Source organism: Pelobates fuscus, chromosome 6, assembly GCF_036172605.1.
Source record: "Pelobates fuscus isolate aPelFus1 chromosome 6, aPelFus1.pri, whole genome shotgun sequence".
In the NCBI taxonomy this organism is placed as follows: domain Eukaryota; kingdom Metazoa; phylum Chordata; class Amphibia; order Anura; family Pelobatidae; genus Pelobates; species Pelobates fuscus.
The window spans coordinates 125,484,911-125,506,061 of NC_086322.1; the positions used below are offsets into that span (position 1 = coordinate 125,484,911).

Sequence of the window (21,151 nt, forward strand, 5' to 3'; positions counted from 1 at the left end):
AGTCTCGTAGCGTAAATTTTTGCGAACAGTTTCGCGTCTGTGTTCAATAACGAAATGGGTCTGAAGTTTTGCAGAGTAGTTGGGGGCTTGTTGGGCTTTGGTAGTGTGACGATGTGGGCCATCAGCATCTCTTTTGGTAGGGATTTTGTCTCTATCGCATTGTTAAAGGTTGTTGCCAGAAAGGGTGCTAATAGTAGATTGAACTTCTTGTAATATAGGTTAGTGAACCCATCCGGGCCTGGCGATTTGCCCGTTGGGAGGGTGTGGATGATATTTATGACCTCTTGTGGTTCTATTTTCCTGGTTAGGTCTGTTTTTTGTTGCGGGGTCAGTGTAGGTAACTGCAACTTATCTAGGTAGGTTGTTATGCTTCTGTTGTCAGGTTGTATTGTGTCTTTGTCTTCTTGCAGGTTATACAAGCCATGATAGTATTTGGCAAATACTTCGCTAATTTCTCTGGGTGAAGTGCGTTTTTGGCCCTCGTCTATTAAGTAGGCGATTTTTTGATTAGCCTGTTTGTTTAAGATGGTTTACTCGCGTTGTTTCCCTGCATATAATGGTTTATTTTAAGTTTGGTCATGTGGGCTTGTGTTTGCTCTAGTGCTTGTTGGCGTATTAACCCCGTTATGTGTAGAATGCGGTGTTTCTTGTCCTCTGTCGGGTGTATCTGGTTTTGTGCGTTCAAGTCATATAATTCTTGTTGCCATTGTTTTAATCTAGCTTGTGATAGTTTTTTGAGGTATGTCGCTCTCCTGATTAGTAAGCCCCTCGCTACTGTTTTATGTGCCTGCCAAACCGTCTCTGGGGCTACCTCTCCATTGTCATTCAGGGTAAAGTATGATTGGAGATCCTTTCGGAGGTCCTCTGTATAGTCTTTGTTTAGCAGCAGTGTATCATTTAGCTTCCAGCATCAAGCCAAGTGCTGGTTCCCCTTTGATATGGAAGATTGGAGGGGTGTGTAATATCAACCTAGAGATGGCGTCTAGTGGGGTCCGTGGAGGCCTATATTGCCTGTGCGAGAGAATTGGCACTAGGGGGTAGCTCCCTCGTCTCCTTACAGTGTGTATGACGCGATATATATAAGCATAATCATTGAACAAAGGATTAAACATAAACATAAACAGAAACAGAATAACAAAAGTATTTACAAACATTGGAGCTGCCTTACGTGCGGCTTGGCACTGCATGTATGTGCCTTGGGTGTTGAAGCAAAGCTTCACTGCCTGGCATATCTCCGCTCCTACGGCTAATCTAGGTTCATATTCTTGTGTATCGCCTTTTGGTTGGCTAAGGTCTGTCGGTACTCATTCGCCTTTAGTTTGGCATGTCGGGTTTTTTAGGGTGTGTTCTATTGTCACATTACCGGGGGGTGAGGTAGGTCGTCTACGTCATGCTATCTGGGCTGCGTGCATTCTCCAGGCCTATTGCTCGCCATGCCCTTCGTCTATGGATGCGTCCGTACTGACAAGAAGTCATTTTATTTATTTTTATTTTATTTTTTTATGTTTAGTGTCGTCAAGCTAAGCTAGTGCTGTGCTGAATGCATTGCCAGCTAGTCAAGCAACGTATATAATAGACGATATTCGTAGCAATATATACATTACCCATCCCCTGTTCAGCCCGGTTTAAGTCCCTGTAAGGTAGTACACCCTATTGGTATCTGAGGTGTTTCTGACAGTTCATTTTCTTTTGTTCTTTCTCCAGTCCAGAGACAGCCTGTTGGTGCTCTGTTCTTTGGTCGATTGGGCAGGCATATCAATTCCCCACGCAGCAAGGATTTTCCGTCCTTCTTCTGGTGACTGTATTACAGTGGTTTTCCCTTTTTTGTTTACCAGGAGCTTTGTAGGATACCCCCAGCGATATGGAAGGTGCTGGTCCCTCAGAGTTTGGGTTATTTCTCTAAAATCTCTGCGGCGTTTCAGTGTGAACGCAGATATGTTTGCATAAATTGCTATGTTCCTGTAATTGTCTGGCAAGCTTGTTTTCTTTCTGTTTGCGTCCAGGACCGCTTCTTTAGCGTGGAAGCAGTGCATCCGCAGTAATACATCTCTCGGCATATCTTGGGGTAAAAAACTCGGTTTCGCTGTGCGGTGTATTCTGTCTATGAGCAGCATGTCCTGCGGCCAGTCCGGAAGAAGGAATTTCATGAGGCCAGTGACATGGGCTGGGAGGTCAAGTGTGCTCACCGACTCCTCTATACCTCTCATGCGTAAATTATTCCTGCGGGACCTGTCTTCTATGTCCGCAAGTTTCATGTCCTGTGTGTCAAGTCTGGTTAAGAGGGTGTCTACCTTGAATGCTAAGGCCAATGCTAAGGCCAATGCTTGTGTGCCTCTTCATAATCCGCCATCTTGTCCTCCACGTGCGAGGTCCGCGCCCCCAGCTCGTGTATATCTTGTTTGATGCCTTTCATTTGATGCCAGTCCAGCTTTGACAGGATTTTTGCAGACATTTCGTCAAGTAACTTTTTCAGCGAGGTGTGTGTCAGCACTGGTTCACAGTCCGCTGACTGGTCTATGCGGTCTGCTGAATCCTCAGCGCCATCTTGGGCCTGCTCCAGCGGTTGCTGGTTTTTAGTTTGCCCGGTTCTGGAGGTGAAATTTTTTTTTTTTTTTTCCGTCTTTCCATGCCTCTCTTTCCTTTAGTGTGCGACATGACGTTGTTTTCAGTCTTTTTTCTGGGCTTAAATGCTCATTTAGTGCCGTTCAGGAGCGGAGCGATTAAGCCATGCGACCTCTCCGGTGCTCAGTCAGGCCACGCCCCTTGACATATTCCATGTTTCATTCCCCGGGTTGTCTACTTTTACAAATGGTATGCCAGGATGGGATTATTTTTTTATTTTTTTTTGCAGTGCAGGTAGTTACAGGCTGGTTTGTGGTGCCACAACAGCATCAACATACATGCATGGTCAAACTTTGCAATACATAGATATGGCATGGATATACTTTGCACATTTTTTTCTTTAAAAGATAGAGTAAGGCAATGCCTAGTGATGTTAATTAAGCGTGGTGAGATAAATGCATATTCAGGAGAAGAGACACTTTAGGTCTAGATAGGTATATTGTAGATAATTGGTTCTAGCTAATAATAATAACAGGTGTGGTGTACCTGAATCATGCATATAAGTGCAGGTGGACAAATACAAATACAACGACATGGTGATTCAATGTGCTTAACATGTTAAACTTCCTGCCCGGTTGATGGATTATTTGTTAGCTGGAAAACAGCAAAAGGAAAAAGCGTCAGACAGGTGAGAGTAAAGCTGATAGATTTTCCACCCCAGGTGATCCCCGTGCCAATAAGATGGCTGTGAGTGACCATGTGTCAGGAGACCAGCCTAGATAATGAAACAGAGGGGGACATTTGACCCCTGTAAGTTTGCAAAAACCCATAAAACCTGAACATTGGGTACTGTTGTACTCGGGAGATGTTGCTGAACACATATTGGGGTGTTCTTTGTCAGTAACACAGAACAGGAACTGAGAATCCATGCCGAAAGTACAATGTGAGAGAAAAATAACACCAAAAAAAACCCCAAAAAAAAACCTATTTGGTTTGATGGGAGTAAATTACATTGGCCGGCTTCAAAAATGTCCCAAATAGGACATGGATGCATGATGACCAACTGAAAATTCCAAGTTGGAAAACTGGACTGCGCACCTTCCAAATAAGGTCTTTTAGCCCACAGAGAACCTGACACACCTATATGATGAGTGATACTCAGGAGATGTTACTGAACACATATTGGGGTATTCTTTGTCATTAACACATAACAGGAACTGAGAATCCATGCCTAGAGTACAATGTGAGAGAAAAATAATCCAACAAATGACTACCCAAATGGTTGACAAAGACTAGTTGTAGAATTAGTGCATGGAAAGTGTTACAATACCACCATTTAAAATACCCTAGGGTGTCTATTTTTCAAAAATATATGGTTTGATGGGGTCAAGTTACACATGGGGCGGCTTCAAAAATGTCCCAAATAGGACATGGGTGCACGATGACCAGCTGTGAAAAATCCAAGCTAGAAAACTGGCATGAGCACCCTCCTAATAAGGTATTTTAGCCCCCAGAGAACCCAACACACCTATACATGGGGGTTATCACTGTACTCAGGAGATGTTGCTGAACACATATTGGGGTGTTCTTTGGCAGTAACCCTTAAAGTTCTCCGTACATGTTTTCCAATAATTGCTATGTGTGTAAAAACAATCACCAATTATAATAGTTTTTTTTTAAAATTTGGCATAGGCTGGTGGTAAAATTATTGCATGAAAAGAGTCAAAATACAAATAAAAGTTTAATACCTTAGGTTGTCTTCTTTTAAAAAAATTGTACATGTGAAGGATTATTCAGGGATTCCTGACAGATATCAGTGTTACAATTTAACTTGCGTTAATTTTGAAAAAAAAAAAATGGTTTGGGGGGGCGGAGCCAACAGCCGAACAGAGCGGTCGCAACTCTCGCGAGCTCCGTGGCTACCAAACTTAAAAACGGGAAAAACTGCACATATCAACCCCCTAAAAACGTCAGAAACAAGCTTATTACCCCAACAACTTAGACGGCATGGGAAAGAAGACAAAAAAACTAAAATCGGACGGGACACGTCCAGGTGCTAGTATCGGAGACCTGTGGCGGAGAGCACAAGGGGCCCAAGAGTCTCGCATGGCGGACTACTCAGACTATATGGACGGCCTCACTAACTCTGATGGCCCATTTTCAGACCAAGAAGAGGTGACCCTACTCACTTCACGACCACCGACGCACCCCAAGACACAGTCGGATACGTCACCGGTCACGAAGGCGGAGATGAGGGAGCTGTTGGCAGAGCTCCGACGGGGCATTCGGGCCGACATGGCAGACATGAAGAAAAACATCCAGGGTCTGTCGGATCGAGTGGCTATCGTCGAGCGAGACTCCAGGAGCCACACGCAGCAATTTACAGGGCTACAGAAGACTGTAGACACTCTACAGCAGCAGTACCTGAAAGTGGAACACAAAATGGCGGCGATGGAGGACACGCGGAGGGCCCAAAACCTCAAGATCCGGGGAATTGCAGATTCTGTCTCGGACGCCGAGGTCCCCCACCTCATCAGACGTCTGGTAAGCACGATTCTCCCTGCGAAACAAGCCAAGGGCATAGGCATTGACAATGTATTTCGTATACCCAAACCCACGACTGCCCCAACGACGGCATCCAGGGACATTATAGTTACATTTCAAAGACGCCACGACAAGATGGCAATAACGGCAGCCCTCAGGGGACACACGCCATATTCCTTTGAGGACATGTCCCTCTCGTTCTACACGGACCTATCTAGGGGTACAATGCAATGGCGCGCTACCCTCAAGCCACTCACCACCTTACTCCGCGCACACAGCATAACTTACCAGTGGCACCCACCCCACATGCTACAGGTGTTCCATGGGAATGATACCTACCTGATTGCCGACCTACGAGAAGCACAACGACACCTAGCGACATGGGGCCTCCCTCAAGACGCCCTACCGCAGCCTACCAAACCCGCCGCCACTCATACATGGAATCTGGCCACCTCCGAAACATTTGTCCCGAGGAGACTCCCCCAACCAGCGACAACGCCGAGCTAAAATCGACACCATGAGGGGACTCACAGATCCTCACCCGACATTCAACACGGCTCTTTGGACTGTGTGGTCTCTTATGTACGCTGCACTTAGCAGAGACTACTCCCGAGACGCACCAGAACTTCGGATGTTCGACAGCACTGGCCTGTTCCCAAGCTACTCACCTGGACGCAGAACAAGCTGCCTGAAGTTCGAGTTGGGACACGAATGACCACACGCCCAGAGTCACAAACTTTTCCTTGTGTTCGTTATGTTATTATTGTTTGCCTGTTTTACACCTCCATTCAGGTCCTGCCCGACATAGAGCTACCTGTGTATAATACTTGAGTGCGAATTTTGTCCGACCACCTTTCAACCTGTTTGACGCCAACTAGGTTTCTTGACTAGAACAGCGCATTTTTCTGCAGGCCCATTAACTCAGTGGAATCTGTAGCATATATTGCTAGGCTTTTACCTGCATCCCCCTCCCAGCTAAATATTCATCTGTTCTATGCCCTTGACTGGACTTGCAGGGTGTGTTAAATATCTAGAGCTGGACGCCAGGCTCTGAGGGACTGAAACTACCTACGCCAGTGACCTGTTTCCACTTTTTCAGCGAATTTAGTAAGCCCAGACTTATCTATGTTTCGTAAAACCTCATGCGGCAGTACATATAGCTGCATTGCCCACTTTGTTGTGTTTAAATGTATTTTGTGGTTTAGCAAGAAGAACTGTTGTATATCAAAGGTTTTCTTGGGGACTGTTTTTGACTCCATTATTAGCACGCAGAGAGCTCAGCGTCCTAGAATACACTGAATCACTCATCAGACAGCGATACATTCCTGTATTGTATTTTCGCTATGATCGACCGCTTTAGACTCCATTGTTAGGTACTCGCTGACCACTGTTGGAGGTTTGTTTAATAATTCATGGCATCGTCACGTGCAAGAAGCATAGTACCCGGAGGTAACATGTCTTCCCTAGATATACTCGATGTTCAAGCAACCTAGCCACGAGCATAACTCCCCAAAATGCGCCTCTGCATGGGCTTTGTAAGTACCTCCCCTCCACCATCATATTTAAATCCCTAGCACTGTCCATAGCCGAGTTAAGAAGCTTTACGCCAGTACTCAATGTAACCCATATGCACTAAAAAGCAGAACAGGGGTTAACACGTTCCCGTTGTTCCTTTAGGTAAAGCGATATCTAGATATAAACCTAGGCAGCTCTATCCCATGCCTGCCTAGCGTAACCCGCCTCAGAATAATTGCTCAGAAGAATTGCTCAACAGGCTTTGTTGGCATAGTATCACTAGACGACAGCATTTCCAATATTTTTTCTATCTGGAATTACTCTTTTGAGAATTCAAGTCATTTATGTATATATAGTTAATCTTGTGCCTCTCCTAACAAGCCGAACAGGTTAATCCATCTGTTAAATGACAATAATATATAAAAATTGTGCAGAATCCTCCAAAAGCCTCACTATTGTAACACTACGATATGTTGTGTACTCATTCATGCTGTTGTGGCATTGTGAACAAGATGTGTTTTTTATTCTATGCACTAATAAAATAAAGAATTAAAAAAAAAAAAAGCTAGGAACATGTTAACATTGGGTATTTCTAAGCCCGGGAAAAAAATTCGAAACTATTTAGGACGGGTGTTTTTTTGGCGGTTGTAGATGCGTAACAGATTTTGGGGGTCAAAGTTCGGAAAAGTGTGTTTTTTTACATTGGTTCATCATATTTTATAAAAAAAAAAATTATAGTAAATTATATGATATGATGAAAATAATGGTATCTCCACAAGCTCCCACAAACTCCTGCGATCGCAAGCAACCCGCAACAGGTAACCAAAATGGCGGCCGGCATCCACGCTCCAGGACCTACACTCACCAAGTCTCCACAAGTGAGACCAATAAGTGGGATCCCCCATGAGGACAGTATAAGAGCAGCATTGGACCAATTTTGGGAGCGGCTATGGGCCATACTGGCACAGAGCCAAACAGCCAAAACAGCCGTGCGGCAGCCAAGCAACCCCCTTGCACATGAACCAGCTCTGAAAAGCACCATGGAGCCACTAAATGAGAAGAAGCGGGAGAGCAGAGCGAGGGCTGCCCCCTGACCCTTAGGCTGCTGACCACGCATCAGACACCACCTACCTGGGAATCGACGCGGGCGGAGGGCCCACATGCAGGGCCCACACGCAGGGCCCACCTCGGCTCAAGCTAAAGAGATACTCCTGGGGTGGCAACCTACGGCCGGCTAGCGCACCACAAGTGGGGGAACAGAGGTGGAGACCTCATAAAGCGTCCGGACGCAAATCTGACCAGGGGGCGCACTCAGCTCCACACCGCATATCTGACAAGCGGCGGAGACCACCAACAGTTCTTAAAGCGGCACCTACAGCGGCAAAATTGATGAAGCAGCAGAACCACCTGAAGGTTGCCACCTACCACAATCCGCTCAACACCCGCTATGAGACAAGCACACAACAAAGAGGTCAGGAGCCAAGACAGGGGATGGGGTGAACTCCTAACAAGATTTTGCCTGGGCATTTCAGTGACTACCATGCTTTTCCTACACTGACTGATCTGCCCCAGCCCTAGCCTGAACTCTCTGTGCCAAATCACCTGCTAATTGACCTCATTGGACTTCCTTTGCAACCCTGATGGTACCGAAGGGTCGGGCGTTCTACCCGACCTGAACAGCAATTATTGTTATTGTTTCACTACACTCACCCCACAATCTACCAGGCACGCCTGCCTACACTACCGCACCCCTAGCTTAAGCCACCCGGTGGAGCGGAGCTTGGCCTTAACACTTGACACACTAGCCCAGCAAAATACAAGCAGGGTACAACGTCAACCAATAATACTCATCTCAGAAAACTAACTACCATTGTAAAGCCTGACAGCTGACCAGTATCCACCTCAAGCTTTTGAACCAGTAACGTTACACACACAAAACTTACACACACGCTAATGGTAATAGAGCCGATCCCTCATATAAACATAAAAATGTGCAAGCATCAACATGTACCCCACTGTAATACTTGTTATTGATAGTATGTGGATTGCCGTTGGGGTACCACATACATGTTGTGATATCTTTATGCACTGCAAAAATAAAGAATTAAAAAAAATAAAAAAATAAAAAATAATGGTATCTCTACAAAGATCATTTAATGGCGAGAAATCTGTATATAAATGAGTAAGAGAAAAATTACAGCTAAACACAAACACAGCAGAAATGTAAAAAGAGCCCTGGTCCTTAACGATAAGAAAATTGAAAAATGGTCTGGTCCCTAAGGGGTTAATGTTCCAAATCTCTATACTGCCTCAGTCAGTTAGTTAATGTCCACATTAACATGGCGATGTGTCTCTCCCCACTGTCCTTCTATACAGGAAGAAATGGTAAGTAAAGAGGCTCCATATCACTCTTCCCACAGTCCATTGAGGCCTTTCTATCAGGCTCTCCTGTGATATCATGAGTACTACGAGGAGAGCTAGCACAACAGCAACTTACAACATTGCGACATGCAGCATTAGCAAAATCGAATGCACAAAACTGGAATACTAAATTATGCCAAAAGCCTAACTGGCCTTGGGTGAACTGTGTCAGTGTGGTACCGTGAATTGAAAAGGTTCTAATTTCATGTTAGGAATATAGAACAGGTTCACGCAAACAAAAAAATGACAGCAACATTGTTTAGTAACCAAGCAATACTCCCACAGTTACAGCAATTAAACTGAGTTAATCGATTAGTGATGTCACTCCAGCAAGTAACAAACATGATTCATTGATAGGCAAAGAGCAAAACCTATGAGTGCACTAATGGTTGTTGATATACTACATTCAGATTTCACACCTGACGGTGTCAATGCTGATAACAATTGACAAAAGAAGACATTTTCGATAACCAGAAAAATATTATTCACAGAAAGCGATAATACTTTATTCATAAGGTACCAACGCATTCCGCAGCACAATACAACAGGATGAGAAAACCATACATAATGAAAGTACTAAGCCAAGTAAAACTCATACTCTGAAAGAAATCATCAAACTCTCACTAAAGAACTGAATGTAGCTTTAAATAACTTCTTAGAATAAAAAACAGGATACCAATCTTTATATGTAAACTCCAGGCAATATTTTTGTTGTTTATTTCTAAAACACTGCCATCTCTTTCCATAACATTGCATTTTATTTATATCACATTTTCCAGCTGTCGAATCCTAGCATCTTATTTGGTCTTCACTGGCTCACATCAAATATGTCACTTTTTTATTATAATTTTTTTTTTTTTTTATTCTTTATTTTTATTGTGCATAGTGTTACTTACATGCTTGTTCCGCCCCAAAAGCAGGTAACACACCAAATAGGTTACAACGCATAAATACATTTTTAGGACGGTGGTGTAACGTGCACATTTTTGAAGGTTAGTAAACAGACATTAACTGTTGTAAGAGTAAATTGTGTTATCGTTGGTACATAGCTTGGTAGTTAAATCATGGTAAGTCAAACTGCAGAAACATTCTGAAGGCGAACAATCTGGTAACTATGAGTTATGCTGAGTCTCATGCATATACTGGGAAACACAAATACAAAAAGAGAAGTCCTGCGCTTAAGCTGCAAGGACTACAACACACATCAGCCCCAATATATAGTAAAAACCAAAGAAAAGAAAATGTTACTTGCGCTTTTTCCTTAATCCCTATGTATATTTAGACAAATGGAGGTCATTTAGTTGCTCCAATGGCCATTGGAGGGATGCCCGCCTGCCAACGTCAAGGCAGACCCCCCTTAAGCGGGTCCTAACACTGACCCTTCAGCCTGCTTCCTTGAGCTTCTGGCAAAGATATCTCTAATGAGACAGAAAGGGGTATTTTTTATATACACCCCTTTACTTATTAACCCTTAATAGGGAACACATGGGATGGGTAGCAGCATTGTAACCAGGCTGTGTGATACAAAGTAAATACAAATACAAAAAGAGAAGTCCTGCGCTTAAGCTGCAAGGACTACAACACACATCAGCCCCAATATATAGTAAAAACCAAAGAAAAGAAAATGTTACTTGCGCTTTTTCCTTAATCCCTATGTATATTTAGACAAATGGAGGTCATTTAGTTGCTCCAATGGCCATTGGAGGGATGCCCGCCTGCCAACGTCAAGGCAGACCCCCCTTAAGCGGGTCCTAACACTGACCCTTCAGCCTGCTTCCTTGAGCTTCTGGCAAAGATATCTCTAATGAGACAGAAAGGGGTATTTTTTATATACACCCCTTTACTTATTAACCCTTAATAGGGAACACATGGGATGGGTAGCAGCATTGTAACCAGGCTGTGTGATACAAAGTAAATACAAATACAAAAAGAGAAGTCCTGCGCTTAAGCTGCAAGGACTACAACACACATCAGCCCCAATATATAGTAAAAACCAAAGAAAAGAAAATGTTACTTGCGCTTTTTCCTTAATCCCTATGTATATTTAGACAAATGGAGGTCATTTAGTTGCTCCAATGGCCATTGGAGGGATGCCCGCCTGCCAACGTCAAGGCAGACCCCCCTTAAGCGGGTCCTAACACTGACCCTTCAGCCTGCTTCCTTGAGCTTCTGGCAAAGATATCTCTAATGAGACAGAAAGGGGTATTTTTTATATACACCCCTTTACTTATTAACCCTTAATAGGGAACACATGGGATGGGTAGCAGCATTGTAACCAGGCTGTGTGATACAAAGTAAATACAAATACAAAAAGAGAAGTCCTGCGCTTAAGCTGCAAGGACTACAACACACATCAGCCCCAATATATAGTAAAAACCAAAGAAAAGAAAATGTTACTTGCGCTTTTTCCTTAATCCCTATGTATATTTAGACAAATGGAGGTCATTTAGTTGCTCCAATGGCCATTGGAGGGATGCCCGCCTGCCAACGTCAAGGCAGACCCCCCTTAAGCGGGTCCTAACACTGACCCTTCAGCCTGCTTCCTTGAGCTTCTGGCAAAGATATCTCTAATGAGACAGAAAAGGGTATTTTTTATATACACCCCTTTACTTATTAACCCTTAATAGGGAACACATGGGATGGGTAGCAGCATTGTAACCAGGCTGTGTGATACAAAGTAAATACAAATACAAAAAGAGAAGTCCTGCGCTTAAGCTGCAAGGACTACAACACACATCAGCCCCAATATATAGTAAAAACCAAAGAAAAGAAAATGTTACTTGCGCTTTTTCCTTAATCCCTATGTATATTTAGACAAATGGAGGTCATTTAGTTGCTCCAATGGCCATAAAAAATACCCCTTTCTGTCTCATTAGAGATATCTTTGCCAGAAGCTCAAGGAAGCAGACTGAAGGGTCAGTGTTAGGACCCGCTTAAGGGGGGTCTGCCTTGACGTTGGCAGGCGGGCATCCCTCCAATGGCCATTGGAGCAACTAAATGACCTCCATTTGTCTAAATATACATAGGGATTAAGGAAAAAGCGCAAGTAACATTTTCTTTTCTTTGGTTTTTACTATATATTGGGGCTGATGTGTGTTGTAGTCCTTGCAGCTTAAGCGCAGGACTTCTCTTTTTGTATTTGTATTTACTTTGTATCACACAGCCTGGTTACAATGCTGCTACCCATCCCATGTGTTCCCTATTAAGGGTTAATAAGTAAAGGGGTGTATATAAAAAATACCCCTTTCTGTCTCATTAGAGATATCTTTGCCAGAAGCTCAAGGAAGCAGGCTGAAGGGTCAGTGTTAGGACCCGCTTAAGGGGGGTCTGCCTTGACGTTGGCAGGCGGGCATCCCTCCAATGGCCATTGGAGCAACTAAATGACCTCCATTTGTCTAAATATACATAGGGATTAAGGAAAAAGCGCAAGTAACATTTTCTTTTCTTTGGTTTTTACTATATATTGGGGCTGATGTGTGTTGTAGTCCTTGCAGCTTAAGCGCAGGACTTCTCTTTTTGTATTTGTATTTACTTTGTATCACACAGCCTGGTTACAATGCTGCTACCCATCCCATGTGTTCCCTATTAAGGGTTAATAAGTAAAGGGGTGTATATAAAAAATACCCCTTTCTGTCTCATTAGAGATATCTTTGCCAGAAGCTCAAGGAAGCAGGCTGAAGGGTCAGTGTTAGGACCCGCTTAAGGGGGGTCTGCCTTGACGTTGGTAGGCGGGCATCCCTCCAATGGCCATTGGAGCAACTAAATGACCTCCATTTGTCTAAATATACATAGGGATTAAGGAAAAAGCGCAAGTAACATTTTCTTTTCTTTGGTTTTTACTATATATTGGGGCTGATGTGTGTTGTAGTCCTTGCAGCTTAAGCGCAGGACTTCTCTTTTTGTATTTGTATTTACTTTGTATCACACAGCCTGGTTACAATGCTGCTACCCATCCCATGTGTTCCCTATTAAGGGTTAATAAGTAAAGGGGTGTATATAAAAAATACCCCTTTCTGTCTCATTAGAGATATCTTTGCCAGAAGCTCAAGGAAGCAGGCTGAAGGGTCAGTGTTAGGACCCGCTTAAGGGGGGTCTGCCTTGACGTTGGCAGGCGGGCATCCCTCCAATGGCCATTGGAGCAACTAAATGACCTCCATTTGTCTAAATATACATAGGGATTAAGGAAAAAGCGCAAGTAACATTTTCTTTTCTTTGGTTTTTACTATATATTGGGGCTGATGTGTGTTGTAGTCCTTGCAGCTTAAGCGCAGGACTTCTCTTTTTGTATTTGTATTTACTTTGTATCACACAGCCTGGTTACAATGCTGCTACCCATCCCATGTGTTCCCTATTAAGGGTTAATAAGTAAAGGGGTGTATATAAAAAATACCCCTTTCTGTCTCATTAGAGATATCTTTGCCAGAAGCTCAAGGAAGCAGGCTGAAGGGTCAGTGTTAGGACCCGCTTAAGGGGGGTCTGCCTTGACGTTGGCAGGCGGGCATCCCTCCAATGGCCATTGGAGCAACTAAATGACCTCCATTTGTCTAAATATACATAGGGATTAAGGAAAAAGCGCAAGTAACATTTTCTTTTCTTTGGTTTTTACTATATATTGGGGCTGATGTGTGTTGTAGTCCTTGCAGCTTAAGCGCAGGACTTCTCTTTTTGTATTTGTATTTACTTTGTATCACACAGCCTGGTTACAATGCTGCTACCCATCCCATGTGTTCCCTATTAAGGGTTAATAAGTAAAGGGGTGTATATAAAAAATACCCCTTTCTGTCTCATTAGAGATATCTTTGCCAGAAGCTCAAGGAAGCAGGCTGAAGGGTCAGTGTTAGGACCCGCTTAAGGGGGGTCTGCCTTGACGTTGGTAGGCGGGCATCCCTCCAATGGCCATTGGAGCAACTAAATGACCTCCATTTGTCTAAATATACATAGGGATTAAGGAAAAAGCGCAAGTAACATTTTATTTTCTTTGGTTTTTACTATATATTGGGGCTGATGTGTGTTGTAGTCCTTGCAGCTTAAGCGCAGGACTTCTCTTTTTGTATTTGTATTTACTTTGTATCACACAGCCTGGTTACAATGCTGCTACCCATCCCATGTGTTCCCTATTAAGGGTTAATAAGTAAAGGGGTGTATATAAAAAATACCCCTTTCTGTCTCATTAGAGATATCTTTGCCAGAAGCTCAAGGAAGCAGGCTGAAGGGTCAGTGTTAGGACCCGCTTAAGGGGGGTCTGCCTTGACGTTGGCAGGCGGGCATCCCTCCAATGGCCATTGGAGCAACTAAATGACCTCCATTTGTCTAAATATACATAGGGATTAAGGAAAAAGCGCAAGTAACATTTTCTTTTCTTTGGTTTTTACTATATACTGGGAAACAACCTGACCTTTCCTGAAATGCTGTACTACAATACTGGGTCGCAGTTAAATTACAAAGAGTGAAAGTCATGAGCTAAGCAATGCATTATACATCTGTTGCCTAGTGCTCTAAGCTTAAGTGTGTGAGGTCTAGTTAAGGCAAATTGTAATGAGGCAATAGATTGAACTTTACTAGCTGTACTATCTGATAGCTTAAGAGTGTATGCATTTTAAGCTAAGGCAGGTGATTGGTAGCTCTGACCAACCTGTAATACACTGGGGTAAATATTTGAAATGCACAATTTTAGAATAGTTAGCAGGAATAGAGTCAGATGAGTGACAAAGAGTGAAATCACAGAGGAGAAGCATAGGAATTCGAGTAAACTGCAAATGCTGTAGGCACTGTAGGTAGTGTGTCTGGCTGAGCATACTAGGATTTAACTGTAGGGCAGATAATAACTGGCTTAAATCAATGTCCATGGATGCAGGCTACGTTACATGAGTCCATCAGGTTGAGCAGAATTTGAGCAGGTCTCCTGTGGTTTTCGCTGCACTGTGTTTGCTTGGTGAGTGCCGCTTGTGCCCTGGTGTTGCTGTGGAGTCATCCTGCGCGGTTCATTGGCGTATGGTGGTAGTTTAGGTCTGGGCTGGTATGGAGGGCCAGTTCTATCTGGAGGCAGGGAGGAGGGCTTGGTGTTCTGTCCCTCTGGCTGGTCTTGTCTGGGCTGGTTGCTTTAGGGTCTGGTGGCCCCTGTGGTTCTGCTTTATAGGGGTGGTTTAGTGGGATCCCGCTTTGCGTATACCCCTTTGCTCCCTGGTATTTGCCCGCAGCCTGTACCTTTTTGCTGTTTATCATGGTCCGCCAATTTAAACCTGGGGCGGGCTTTCAAGGTGGTCTGACGGTCCCCTTTAGTCAGTGCGATCGCTCACATGTTTGGTGTGTGGTGGCCATCTTGGATTGTCGCCCGGTGGAAGTTCCTCGCCTGGGTTGTTGATTAGGCCCAGGTTGGTACTCTGTTGTGTGCCCTTGCAGACCGGGATGACCCCCCCGGTCCAGAGGGGGGGCGCGAGGCGCCGGCTGGAGACCCAGGAGAGTGGCCGTCTCGTCCCGGTTCAAGCTCCAACGAGCTCCGGGCCCCAGTCGGGTTACTGTCGGTCTCAGGCGGTATCCCCGCTTACCCCAGCGTTTGGGGGTCTGTGTGGTCACCGGTGTGGCGCGGTTGACCTTCAGTTTGCGCCGGCTTTCGGGCCCTGAAGCGGGAGCTCAGACAGAGCACGTCTGATCCCGCCGGCGGTCAGGCCCCGCCCCTTATTATAATTTTTTATTAAAGGAGTTTACAGTCATGTATACAATGATAATTACATGGCTCACAATTCCGATACATAACAGTAATATTGGTCAGACGTATTAGCAACAGGTTATGACAGAGCTTTGTAATTCGTATATATACGTCATGTAACAAATGAGGACAATGCACATAACCGGCAGATTGGGTAAATCAAAAACCAGAGTGCGCATAAAAGACACGAGCACAATATACAATGTGTGTAGGTGGGGTTGTAACTATAAGGTGTATGGTAATTGCTGTAGTTCAACCCAATGACCATTATGCTTCCGTCAGATATCCGTGGATAATAGAGACGGTGATCCATGACCTATAGTACATAATGGAAAAAAGGGTTAAATTAAACTAAACTTAACCTAACAAAACAAGCACCTAGTCAAATTAGAGAAATAGACAGGTTTCCGAGTGCTAATGTTATAAACCTTGGTGTTTAGCAAAGTAGGCTCAATAAGATTATAGAGTGAAAGATTTTGTATTGCATTATAACCTTAAAAGATCGTTGAGACTTAAAGGGCCAGAGAGACCACATAGGTGTAAATAATCATAGGAGTGAATATCTAGAACCACCAGAGGGAAGGTTTTCAGCTGTACTGACTCTATTTCGGTTGTTCTTTCATATGAGAAATCCATGGTTGCTAGATGCATTGGTATTTGAAGGACCAACTAAATTTTTCTAGTCTACGTAAGTGTTCTGGTTTGTGAATTAGTGCCCGGTTGGAGGGTGGTGTAGTTGATCTCCAAAGACTCGTCACCGCCATTTTGGCCACTGTAAGTATCAAATTAACAATAGAAGCTTTATTATTATGGTGTAAAGTGTCCATTTTCTAAAAAGTGAAATTTAGCGATAACTAGTTCCAATCGGGAGCCTACTGCATTCCTGATGAGAGTGCTGACCTCCCCAGAATGGTATTATATTCCTACAGGACCATCATGTGTGGTAGTATCCTTTTATCAGTCCCACAGTTAATTGTGATGCCATGTGGTCATTCCACGTAAGTGTGTAAGGGGTAAATATGTCACATTTGACCTATCTTCTTCTGGTGTAATCTCAGTCTCTCGACCATACCACCATTTTCATAAATATCAAGCATATAACTTTCTTTTCACTGACCTGTTACCTGTTTTGCCTGACTATTGTTTATGGAACGGAATTTCCTTGACCTGATATAATGCCTAATTATGGACAACAAACCCGAGAATTCTGTCCTTACCTATATCTGCTCTTTTATACTGTCATTACACATTGCCAGAAAAACCATAGTGGTCATTATTACCGTATATTAAATCTCTGCTTAGGTTAGAAGCTCTGTCCTACAAGTGATCGCATACAGATGATTTAGCTTTTGCATTTAACGTCCAGCCACTGGGTAACTGTAATGTAACACTATAGAAGTTGAATATGATCTCTTCACAGTTAATTATAAACCTTACCTATTCATCTGAAGATTGGATGCCCCATCAATACGGCAACTGACTGAGGATTCGGATGATCAAATTTACTTCTCAATCCTCATTTCTGTCAAATTCTTAAAAAATACATAACTGTTTTGGGCCTTCTTTAGTTTAAAAGACCACGGAATCAATGACAGATGACAAAAAACAGGAAATGCCAGAATTAGAGGCTCCTGATTGACTCATACTTGTCAAAAAGAAATGTGTCTAATGGATTTTTTTTTACATTTTTCTAATTGGCGTAGTTTGATCTTTTTTTCAACCTCTAGACTGTAAGCTCGTTTGAGCAGGGCCCTCATCTATCTATTGTTCCTGTGTAATTGTGTCATTTATTGTAAATCCCCCCCCCCCCCCTTCATAATATTGTAAAGTGCTGCGGAATTAGTTGGCGCTATATAAATACCAATAATAATAATATTAACTCACTCGATTTGTCATAATGTAAATTGTTGTTGATTCATTTCATCTCAAACTTCAGAGAATAAACACAATTTGTAATCCTAATGAACTTATTAATGTGGTACAGAGTGCTTTAATATTTTAACTGCTTTACCAGTTCAACGAATGGGATCATGTATTTAAAAATTTGAAGCATCCCTTCTCTCACAGACCGTGATCAAACTAGGGAGGACACATATTTGTCAGGCTTGGTTTGTTCATTTTAATTGAAAACAAATTTCTTAGTCCTTCAATATTTTTAGGTCACTGACGTTGCAAGTGGAATACTTGTGGATGGAGATAAAAAGTAAATACCAAAAGGAAATCAGTCAAGGGAAAAAAAAATATTGTGACATTTTCACCTCCAGGGCTTAGTTTTCGTACGTTCATAAAGATTTCATATTGCAGCAAACAAAATATTACATATTCATGGATACACTGGTGTTTATTGATTTCTTGTGACAAGCACACTCTCTAGAATATTTACTTTATGTTAACTGAATCGTTACTTTTATGTTATAAATAAAATACATGTATATATTCAAATATATATTGCTGTAATTGTAAAGGTTTAAAATATTGGTGAAACATAGCTTAAAGAATATAAATTATAAACTTATGCAAAGCATAAAAAAATCTAAGTAAAATAGAAAAAGTAAAACACATATGAAAATAAATCGTAAAATAAATTATTTACTGTATAATGCAATAATTATAAGTAAATTGTTAAGGCATCAAAGACGAGAAAAATATCAAATGTGTCCAAAGGGAAAAAAGAAATAGAACATATAAAAATAAACCATTATAAAAATAAAAGAGCATAACATTTTCTTCTTGTAATGTAAATGCAGTTTTAAAGCCAATAATTCGACAAAGCTGGCTTGCCTGAGTGGATCAGATCTTATCAAATTTTAGTAAATACTCAGTGTATTATTACCCAGGAGATATTAAGTTGGGTTCACGAGAATCAATTTGTCATATAGTGGATATAAATGAGGTTTTGGAGGATTCCCTAACATCATTTGAATGGATCTGTGGAATGAATAGGAAAGCTGCCACACAATTAGCTAAAAATAATGTGATTATATATAAAAAAATGAAAAAATATTGTTCTATAATATTTTTCACATTTATATATATATATATATATATATATATATTTATATATATATATATATATAGTCAAAGATGAAATAGGAGCACTCAAAAGGACTTTTCTCCGTGTATTTAATGTGGTAAGAAAGTTTACAGCAAAGTGTAATGCATCAAGTAAATCGACGTTTCGACCCCTAAGGGTCTTTTTCAAGATCAAATAATAAGTGACATAAACAGCATTTAAATATGAAATACAGATGATTGACTCACCAATCGTACGTGTCCCCACACCTCACGTGGTACTGGGCGTGCGTAATGACGTGCACAGTGGTTGCTAAGCAATGGAGCCGAACCTGGAAGTGTCCCGTCGTCTCCCGTGATACTGGGCGTGTATAGTGACGTGTGCCCCAGTTGCTAGGCAATGGAGTGTAAACGATGGCAGCCTTTCTTACTGGGTCCCGTGTTTTGTCGATAGCAGAAAGTGGGATCACTCCTGACCAAAAGGTCTTTCAAATTTTTATTCCGTTTTAAACTGATGTTCGGTTTTTGGGAGAAGATCGATGGTAGATTCCTATCTGAATCTAGAATACCCCAATATTTGTGTATAGCTTGTTGAATTTGTGGGGTGCCAGTATGTAGGGTTAGTGGTAGATACATTTTGTTCACTGGCAAAGTTTTCAGTGTGGTCTCTGTGGGTCCCTTTGTCATATGTCCCAGGGCTTTGTCCTTAGCTCTAATGAGGACTTCATGGCTGTAGCCTCTGGCGAGGAATCTCTCAGTCATCTCTTGTAGTTGGTTGGCTTGTTTTACAGGGTCACTATTGTATCTCAACACACGCATGTACTGAGACACAGGAAGAGATTCTTTCAGTTTTTTAGGATGGTAGCTGTTAAAGTGGAGTAAAGTATTTCTCGCCGTGTCTTTGCGGTAGAGGGTAAATCCCAGCTTGCCTTCCTCTCTGTCCTTATAGATAGAAACATCTAAGAACTGAATTGAGTGTATATCGAACGTAAGTGTAAGTTTCACAGGGAGCTCTGAGGAATTGATGTCATTAATCATACGTTCTAAGCTGCTTGTGGTGCCTGTCCATATTAAAAAAATATCATCTACAAAGCGGTGATACAAAAGTATCTGTTCGTGAAATTTCTCCAAGATGTGTTCAGTTTCAAACAGCGACACATCTTGGAGAAATTTCACATGTTCCTGACGCTGGTAGCACCTAAGGCAAGATAACCGCAAGTTCCCTAAGGGTGAGTGCCTAAATCATCTTTATTTATATATATATATATATATATATATATATATATATATATATATATATATACGCACACACATGGATTCCTTAGAGTTTGTGTGTGCTGTATACAACAGCTTTGAAATGCAACTCAGGAAGAGATGCAAAGCCAGTGAACCACTCTTACTGGCTTTGCATCTCTTCCTGGGTTGTGTTTCAAACCTATTGTATACAGAAAACTCAAACTCCAAGGAATCCATGTTTAAAATTGAATAATTAGGCAAAAATGTGATTCTTTGTTGAAGTTATTTGCATATGCCCACCCTGAATCCCTTGCAGGAGTAACATCACTGAACATATTTCTGTGGGAAAAGCAAGTATTATGGCTTGACTGCTTTGCAGATCTGTGTTTAACAATGTATTGACTATATATAATGTATATATTTACTCCAACAGTAGTTGGAGTCCTGTTCTCAAAACTCTAAGACTGAAGACGATCTGACCACCCATGGTCAGTTGAGGAGATCCTGGAAGTCCTTGCTATTTGTGCTCTGACTTTTGGGAGACTGACTTTGTGAGTTGGTGGTTTAACCAATTTCATATTTACCAGACATTCCATGAGATAAGTGCTAAACTGCTATTTAGATACTACTAAAAGGGTTCCATAACAATAAAGCACTATACATTGGGTCTATTCTCTAACAAGCTAATCCATCACAATTGCAGCTTACATGACTAACATAATATTAAGTTTCCATTGCAGATAAAAAAAAACACTCAGAGCACCATAACCACAACAATGCACTGTAGTGGTTAAGTTGCAATGTAAGCATTCAAACTGTTTTTCCTGGGATTGTAATTTCTGATATTATTATCCAAGGTAACTGTTGCCAGTGCTTAGTGAGCAATTCTCATGGGAAAGCTTTTTTATTAAAAAACCTGCCCAAGAGATTACATCATCTCCAGAATACAAGAATGGAACAAGGCAAGTAGAGATATAATATCTGCAACACAAAGACAGAAATTAATGTAAATACGGTTATAATGGCATCTCTTACTTTGAATGGCTGTAGCCTGTTAGGCTCATAGCTAGCCAGGTTACTGATATGGGGATTGTCAGAAACTGAACTGGGAATTACAAGGAAGTGGAATTTGCAAATATTAGGCCACAAGAGTTA

At 42.1% G+C, this 21,151-nt stretch overlaps 1 protein-coding gene across 2 annotated transcripts in view; it reads left to right on the forward strand.

Annotated features, from left to right (window-relative positions):
- Nucleotides 1-21,151, forward strand: part of SPMIP2 (sperm microtubule inner protein 2) — a 55,162-nt gene that overhangs the window by 22,625 nt on the left and 11,386 nt on the right. The window lies entirely within an intron of this gene.